Below are 8,196 nucleotides of genomic sequence, written 5' to 3' on the forward strand. Positions count from 1 at the left end.
TTGAATTGTTAGTTTCATTCCTAGCACCCTCTTCTTATGCCCTTCTTGCAAGATGGCTGTGCCCCCGAAGGATGTTCACTTTCGGTTCCGTTTTGCTTTGTTCGGGCGGGGGTTGGGAGGACGAGATGAGATGGCTGTAGCGCGTTGGTGCTGACGTCTTTTAGATCGCTGTACTTCTTGTGTGTTTGGGCTTTGGCGGCGGTTGTTTGTCGGCGGTGATTCTTTCTCCCCCCCGGTAAATGTTCGTTTCCTTCTTACACTCCCGCTTGTTTATGGCCCCAAGCGTCTTATGCCCCTCCCACAAGATGGCGGTGCCTCGGAGGATATTCACTTTCGGTCACGTTCGCTTCATGCGGCGGGGTTGGGGGAGCCTGTAGCACGTTGGTATCAATGTCTGTTCTGGCTTTACCGACGGTTTCTGTCTATTTCCCCACTGCTGCCTTCTGATAACACCAGCTAGAGCGTTTTCCCTCCTTATGCCTCTACCAATATGGCGATACAAAAGGGGATGATGGACGGAGCGTTTGAACAAATCAAACACTCACCCCCAGTCAACTGATCTGGGTTTAATCCATCACCATTCTTTAGTTCACTCAGCCACCCCAGTTCAGACATGGCTATATGCAAATCAGTCTGACCCTGTGCCTCATGGGAACAGTCCAGCCCGAACTGCCAAGCCATGTCTTCCCTGGACCGGAAACAAGCATCCTGGGACCGGTTTCGGATTCATAATCCTCATCAGCCAGGCTATCTTGAATCCAGTGGCCAAGTGAACAAGGGACTCACGTCTGAGCATACCCTGCCACACTTAGGGCGAACAAAGCGATACAAAAGGGGATGATGGACGGAGCGTTTGAACAAATCAAACACTCACCCCCAGTCAACTGATCTGGGTTTATTCCATCACCATTCTTTAGTTCACTCAGCCACCCCAGTTCAGACATGGCTATATGCAAATCAGTCTGACCCAGTGCCTCATGGGAACAGTCCAGCCCGAACTGCCAAGCCATGTCTTCCCTGGACCAGAAACAAGCATCCTGGGACCGGTTTCAGATTCATAATCCTCATCAGCCAGGCTATCTTGAATCCAGTGGCCAAGTGAACAAGGGACTCACGTCTGAGCATACCCTGCCACACTTAGGGCGAACAAAGCGATACAAAAGGGGATGATGGACGGAGCGTTTGAACAAATCAAACACTCACCCCCAGTCAACTGATCTGGGTTTAATCCATCACCATTCTTTAGTTCACTCAGCCACCCCAGTTCAGACATGGCTATATGCAAATCAGTCTGACCCTGTGCCTCATGGGAACAGTCCAGCCCGAACTGCCAAGCCATGTCTTCCCTGGACCGGTCCCAGGATGCTTGTTTCTGGTCCATGGAAGACATGGCTTGGCAGTTCGGGCTGGACTTTTCCCATGAGGCAAAGGGTCAGACTGATTTGCATATAGCCATGTCTGAAATGGGGTGGCTGAGTGGGCTAAAGAATGGTGATGGATTAAACCCAGATCAGTTGACTGGGGGTGAGTGTTTGATTTGCTCAAACGCTCCCTCCATCATCCCCTTTTGTATCGCTTTGTTCGCCCTAAGTGTGGCAGGGTATGCTCAGACGTGAGTCCCTTGCTCACTTGGCCACTGGATTCAAGATAGCCTGGCTGATGAGGATTATGAATCCGGAACCGGTCCCAGGATGCTTGTTTCCGGTCCATGGAAGACATGGCTTGGCAGTTCGGGCTGGACTTTTCCCATGAGGCAAAGGGTCAGACTGATTTGCATATAGCCATGTCTGAAATGGGGTGGCTGAGTGGGTTAAAGAATGGTGATGGATTAAACCCAGATCAGTTGACTGGGGGTGAGTGTTTGATTTGCTCAAACGCTCCGTCCATCATCCCCTTTTGTATTGCTTTCTACCAATATGGCAGCGCACTGGGTGAATTTCACTTTCGGTTTTGCTCTGCGGTACTCAGCGGAGCTCGGCGGGCTTGTTTTGTTTTGGAGGGGAAATGCAGCGCGTTAACGTTAGCGTTTGCTTGGCATCTCAATGCCCACTGACCTTCCGTGTCTTTTTTGGTTTTCCCAGCGGTGCTTTGCCTCCTAGTTCGTTACTTAGAGGTATCTCCTTCCGGCGCCATCTTGTTTCTTGTGCGTATCTTTGGTCCGATGCGAGGATGGAGTTTTGGTGTTTTTATCCCTCCCTTGTTGCCTCCACTGCTTTCTTCTTACTCCTGCCTCTTTCCGATATCCTTAGCGCCGTCTCGTCTGCTTAGACGATGTCGGCTTCGCGCTGTTTATTTCGTTCAGAAACAGAATTATTTTCCTTAAATATGCAAAATGACATAACAGAAAAAATACTTTTATAGAAAAAGACACATACAATCTTCCTGGCTAGAATTTAATAAATACACCCATACTCCAATCATTCCAATTCAACCACTTTCACACCAACCACAAACATATAATATCTGTACACAGTTGAGTATAGTGTGTGGCAAGGTCTAACCTTGCGTGGAACCCTGTACTGAGTACTGTGGTTCCAGTTGTGGCAGGAACTCCCCTGGCCACACACTATACTCAACTGTGTACAGATATTGTATGTTTGTGGTTGGTGTGAAAGTGGTTGAATTGGAATGATTGGAGTATAGGTGTATTTATTAAATTCTAGCCAGGGAGATTGTATGTGTCTTTTTCTATAAAAGTATTTTTTCTGTGATGTCCTTTTGTATATTTAAGGAAAATAATTCTGTTTCTGAACTCTTATCAATGAAGATGGATTTATAACCATTGCAAATTAAGAAATGTCTATGTATAATATGTTTTTGAAAAGAATCGCATAAAAAGATGAAAACATTTATGTTTTTTTTAAAAAGAGAAGGAAATTTTGATAAAATAAAAATAATAATGAGATGATTACATGTGTCACTGTTGCATTTTGATGTTTGTTCAAATGAATATGAACACTGTTTAAACAAAATGGCATATAGGCTATGAGGGAAATTCCTAGTATTGTATGGCTTTGAAGTGTCAAGCCAGGGGATATAGAAAACGAGGAGTCTCCCACCCTACCTATCTCAGATCTCCCCACGAATCGGGGGCACCTGACCTGGCTGGAGTTGGGGTGTTGGGACCAAGTGGGAATTGCGATTCTCATATTAACATGACTAGAGAATCTGGATTTCATTAAAGACACAGAGGCTGACATTATGCATTATTCCTTTAATGCAGTCCAAGCAGCCACTTCCATCACAATATTAAAAGGTTCCAGAATAGAAAAATAGCAACACATGAAAGGCATGAGCCATCAACGATCTGCCTCTTTTAAATGTAGAGGAAAATAAGTTCATGAAACTTGAAACATCTAAACGATCTTCTGATGAGCAGGATGAAGGAGAAGGAAGAACGAAGGTAAAACCACAGGCCAGACGACACACAGTTAAGTAGCGCTACCTGAAAAGAGAAAGAAGTAAATATCTCTTGAATGTAAAAAATAGTGTCAAGCTTATCAAGCTAAAAGGAACAAGAGATGAAACAAGTACTGTTAATAAAAAGTACAGTGATAAACTGAAACAAAAACAGCATTAAATCATTGTAAGACCACCAAGAGCTGGGATGGGAGGGATAATGTCAGCCTCTGTGTCTTTAATGAAACCCAGATTCTCTAGTCATGTTAATATGGGAATCGCAATTTCATTACAAGAATGGAGGCTACATTATGCATGTTGGTAGCTTTGTAAAACAACATCAGAAATATGTTCAATAGGCTTGCAATAATGACGTGCAAAGGTTCTAGCATTTGACCAGTAAGCAGCTTTAAGAATGTCGTCCAACTTACCTCCAGACCAGAGAGATTTACTGGCCATAGCACCCCTCTAAGGGAGTGAGCTTGACATTTCTTTAAGTCAATGCCTGCTAAACTCATAACAGTCTTAACCCATCTAGCAATAGAGGTCAAGGTTATGCCTTTGTGGGGTTTAACCAATTACTTATAATAAGTAATTGGTTAACATCCTGAGGGTGAAGAGCAAACATTCTGCGATCATACTCTCTCATGCAGTCCACAACGCAAAGTTTTGGACATAAATGAAAACGTGGGTAAATTAAAAGACTAAGGGCTAGATGTAGGTAATCTGAATTTACCGATTCTTAAATACCGAATTTTACCGATTCGGTATTCAAAAATATGTATATGAGATGTAGGGAAAAATTCTGTATTTTTTACCGAATCGGTAAAATTCGGTATCGGACTTTCAGAAAATACCGAATCGGTAATTACCGAATCGGTATTTACCATTCATCCCTATGGGCCAAAAGGCCCATAGGAATGCATTGAAAATACCGATTCGGTAAAAACCGAATCGGACAGCAAGCAAAAGTGAAACTGAACACAACAGCCAATCAGGTGCAACCACCCTCCCCCTTCCTACCAGGAAGTGGCTACACAGGCAGCTGCAACTAATTAGAAGGTTCTGCAGAGGCAGTTGGAGCAGAGAGACTGGGAGCAGCAGCAGACAGAGTTTGTGCTCTTTTAAAATGTAAACATGGCAAGCAGCAAGGACACAGAGCAGACAGAAAGAAAAAGAAAGCTCAAATTCAGCAGCATGGAGCTCCAGGTCCTTGTGGAGGAGGTGGTAAAGGTACACCACAGACTGTTTGGAAGGCATTCCCTTACTGTGCCTGAATCAGCAAAAAGGAAGCTTTGGCTTGAAATCCTAGAGAAAGTCAATGCAGTGGGAGTGACCACCAGAGTCACTGAAGATTTAAAAAAGAGGTTTTATGACCTAAGGAGCCTCACAAAAAAAAATAGCTGACCACCACAAACAGGCCTCGCAAACAGGTGGAGGAAAGAACACAGCACCCCCCTCACCGACCTGGAGGAGATGGTAGCCACAACCTTGGAGCCTGAAAGCGTCCATGGACTGGGAGAAGTGGACAGCTCCGTGAAAGCTGCAACTAGAAAAGGTAAGATGCATGCAAAGCAATCCCCCTCACACCCTCATCCATCCCTCACCCCTTGCAGCTAAGTTACCCCAGTCCCAGTGTGTCTGTGCAAAACAGTAGCAATGCATCATGGTACATGAAGTCAGTTAATGAAAGAGCATGTCACACAGCACTGTAACCACCAAGTAAGGCAAATGAATGCAGACATAATGAAGGGCAGGCAGCATGTAACAAGTGCAATTTCATAAGTTTAATTGTAGTGGCTGTGAGACATTTGCACCTAGCTGATATGTGCTCATATGTCCACAGGTCACACATCCAGAAGGCAGTCTCAGGAGGCAGAAGGCACGGCACCCGAGAGGGATGACAGTCATGAGCCAGGTCCCAGTGCATCACAGGACACAGGTGTTCCGAGTGGGCAGCCACCTTCCCAAGAACCTGACATCAGTGAAGAAATGCAGGCCTCCACAAGACCTTCACAGTCCCGACTATTGGTTTCGTCACCCGAAATGCCAGCATCCTTTGAAATTGAAACACTTGCTGCACACCCTAGCAGGAGGCATGTCGTTTCCCCACTGATGGAAATGGAGACAGCTGCTGGTGAAATGGTGGGTGAAGAGTCACAAAACTTGCCTGAAGCTGACATCTCTGCCACATGGCAGCACAGAGCCTGTACCAAATACCGCTAGACGCCGCACAGTACAAGGAAGGAGTGTAGGTGCACGTGGGGAGGGGTCCAGTGTCTTCCAAGGCCTGGAGGGATCCATGGTCAGGATTCAGAGGATGCAGGGCAAGGGCATCATGTCCTGTCAAAGACAAATGCGCAACCAACAACATCAACATGCAGGAAATTGGTAAGGGCATCAGGGAACTGGTGGAAGTTAACAAGAGCATGGCAACAGGCATACATGACATGACCCAATCCATGCAGCAACTGTGCACAAAACTGGACTCTGAAATAACATCAAGGCGCACGGAGAAGCAGCGTGCAGAGAGAACTGAGAAATCTATCCACCGCCTGGCAACAGCCACATCCCTGTTATGCAGGCGTAGCATGAATAGTCAGGAAGTCCTGACTCAAAACAGCAATCAGCTGACAAGGGGCATAGCCGGAATGACCGGTGCGCTGGAGGCTCTACTCAATGCTCAAACTGCACAAACTGCTGCTATTGACGTGCCGGACACTGAAGGTAGCACCAGTAGGAGCAGCACGGCAAGCCCCCATGTCGTAGAGACAAGGAGGAACAGCAGGCGACAGGGTGAGGCTGCAGTCCAAACGCCTAGTGAACAGGGTGAGCCACATACACCTGCCAGTGCAAAGCGTGGCCGCAAATGAACAGTTAATACTATGGCCTACTGCCATTGGACATTCAATTTATAGATAATAATGTTTTTGTTGCACATTTGTGCCATTTAAACCTGCCTAGTGACAATATACAACTACGGTGGGTGGATTCAACACCTGTCTGTGTGTGTTTGCTCACTGTGAGCATTGCTGTGAAATGCTTACTGTTGCACTTTTGTTCTTTAACATACCTATAAATATACTAAATAAAAAAAATTCTCGTGCTTTCAATATAGGTCTCAGTCTCATCACTTACTCTGAAGTAGTTGTGTGTTATTTCCTCACGTCTGTATCTGCCATCACTTGGTGTTGACACTCCAGCAGGTTGTGTTTCAGGCACAGCAATGTCGTCGTCATGATCCTCATAGTCTGACAACTCCACCTCAGTACCCCTCTTCACAGCAAGATTGTGCAACATAGCACAGGCAGCAATGATCTTACAACAGGTGATGGGGGTATACTGCCTTGCACCTCCGCTCTTGTGCAAGCATCTGAACCTGCTTTTCCAGATACCAAATGTTCGCTCTACAACATTCCGTGTGCTCTTGTGTGCCCGGTTATATCTCTTTTGGCTGGGTGTTGAGGGGTTGAGGTAGGGTGTGAGTATGAAGGAGCGGAGGGCATATGCACTGTCTCCTAAAAGGAAATGGGAATACATTACTCACATGCATACATGTACTTATTACTGCAATAGGTGTTATAGGGGTCGCACACTGTGTCTTACCTAGGAGGTATCCTTCACCAAATTCCCCTGCAGTCAGCCGTGCATAGATGCCACTGTTTTGAAGTATATAGGAGTCGTGGGTACTCCCAGGGAATTTTGCCACAAGGTCAGTAATGGCGAACTTTGCATTGCAGATCACCTGCACATTGATGGTGTGGGTGGACTTCCTATTCCTGTACATATATTCGGTGGCAGCAGGGGGACAAATGGGAATGTGCGTGCCATCAATGCAGCCAATTATATTGGGGAAACGTGCCATCTGGTAGAAGTCAGATTTTGTTTGGACCAGTTCAGCATGGGTTGCAGGAAAAGATATATAATGCTCCATCCTCTGTAACATGGCGTCAAGGAATTTGTGGAAAAACCTTGACAGGCTGCTCTGGGTCACCCCACCTACCGCAGCAACCACACTCTGGTAGCTCCCAGACGCAAGCAGGTGTAGGCTGCACAGCACCTGCACGTGGGGAGGAATAGCGTGTGCCCTTGGGGTAGTATTCTCCAACAGTGGGTGAAGGTCCCTGATGAGTTCCGAGATGGTGTCTGGGGCCAACCTGTACCTCTGTAGCCTCTGTGAGCATGAACAGGGTTATCCTCTGTCTAAAGACCTGCTCCTCTCTCTGCCATTCCCTCTCTCCTTCCTCCTGTAGCCGTAGCCGTCTTGCAATGACATAAAATGCCGCCATTGTGCAAGAAGAATTGCATTTTGGGTCCATTTTTATAGGTTGCACCTGTTTACCACCTGATTCCAATCCATGGTAAATACCGACTCTTAAATACCGAATTTCAAGCAAATTCGGTATTTCAGAGCTTCCCTACATCTCAATATCCATTTTTACCACTTCTTATTTACCGAATCGGTATTTTACCGATTCGGTAACTTTACCGATTCGGTAAATTTACCGATTCGGTAATATTTCCGATTCGGTAAAATACCGAATCGGAAATATTACCGAATCGGTAAATTTACCGAATCGTAATCTCAATATCCATTTTTACCACTTCTTATTTACCGAATCGGTATTTTACCGATTCGGTAACTTTACCGATTCGGTAAATTTACCGATTGGGTAATATTTCCTATTCGGTATTTTACCGAATCGGTAACTTTACCGATTTGGTAAATTTACCGATTCGGACGATTTTCGGTCTCCTACATCCCGAAAGCTCAATACCGGTCGGTAATGGCCGAAA

The 8,196-nt window shown here is 45.8% G+C and overlaps 1 non-coding gene across 1 annotated transcript; it reads left to right on the forward strand.

Annotated features, from left to right (window-relative positions):
- The first annotated feature begins 7,853 nt into the window (after positions 1-7,853).
- Positions 7,854-7,986, forward strand: LOC144801109 (small nucleolar RNA SNORA36 family). The gene has a single exon (XR_013604985.1). It is a non-coding gene; the product is annotated as a small nucleolar RNA SNORA36 family (small nucleolar RNA).
- Positions 7,987-8,196: the final 210 nt, after the last annotated feature.

Source organism: Lissotriton helveticus, chromosome 12 (assembly GCF_964261635.1).
Source record: "Lissotriton helveticus chromosome 12, aLisHel1.1, whole genome shotgun sequence".
In the NCBI taxonomy this organism is placed as follows: Eukaryota; Metazoa; Chordata; class Amphibia; order Caudata; family Salamandridae; genus Lissotriton; species Lissotriton helveticus.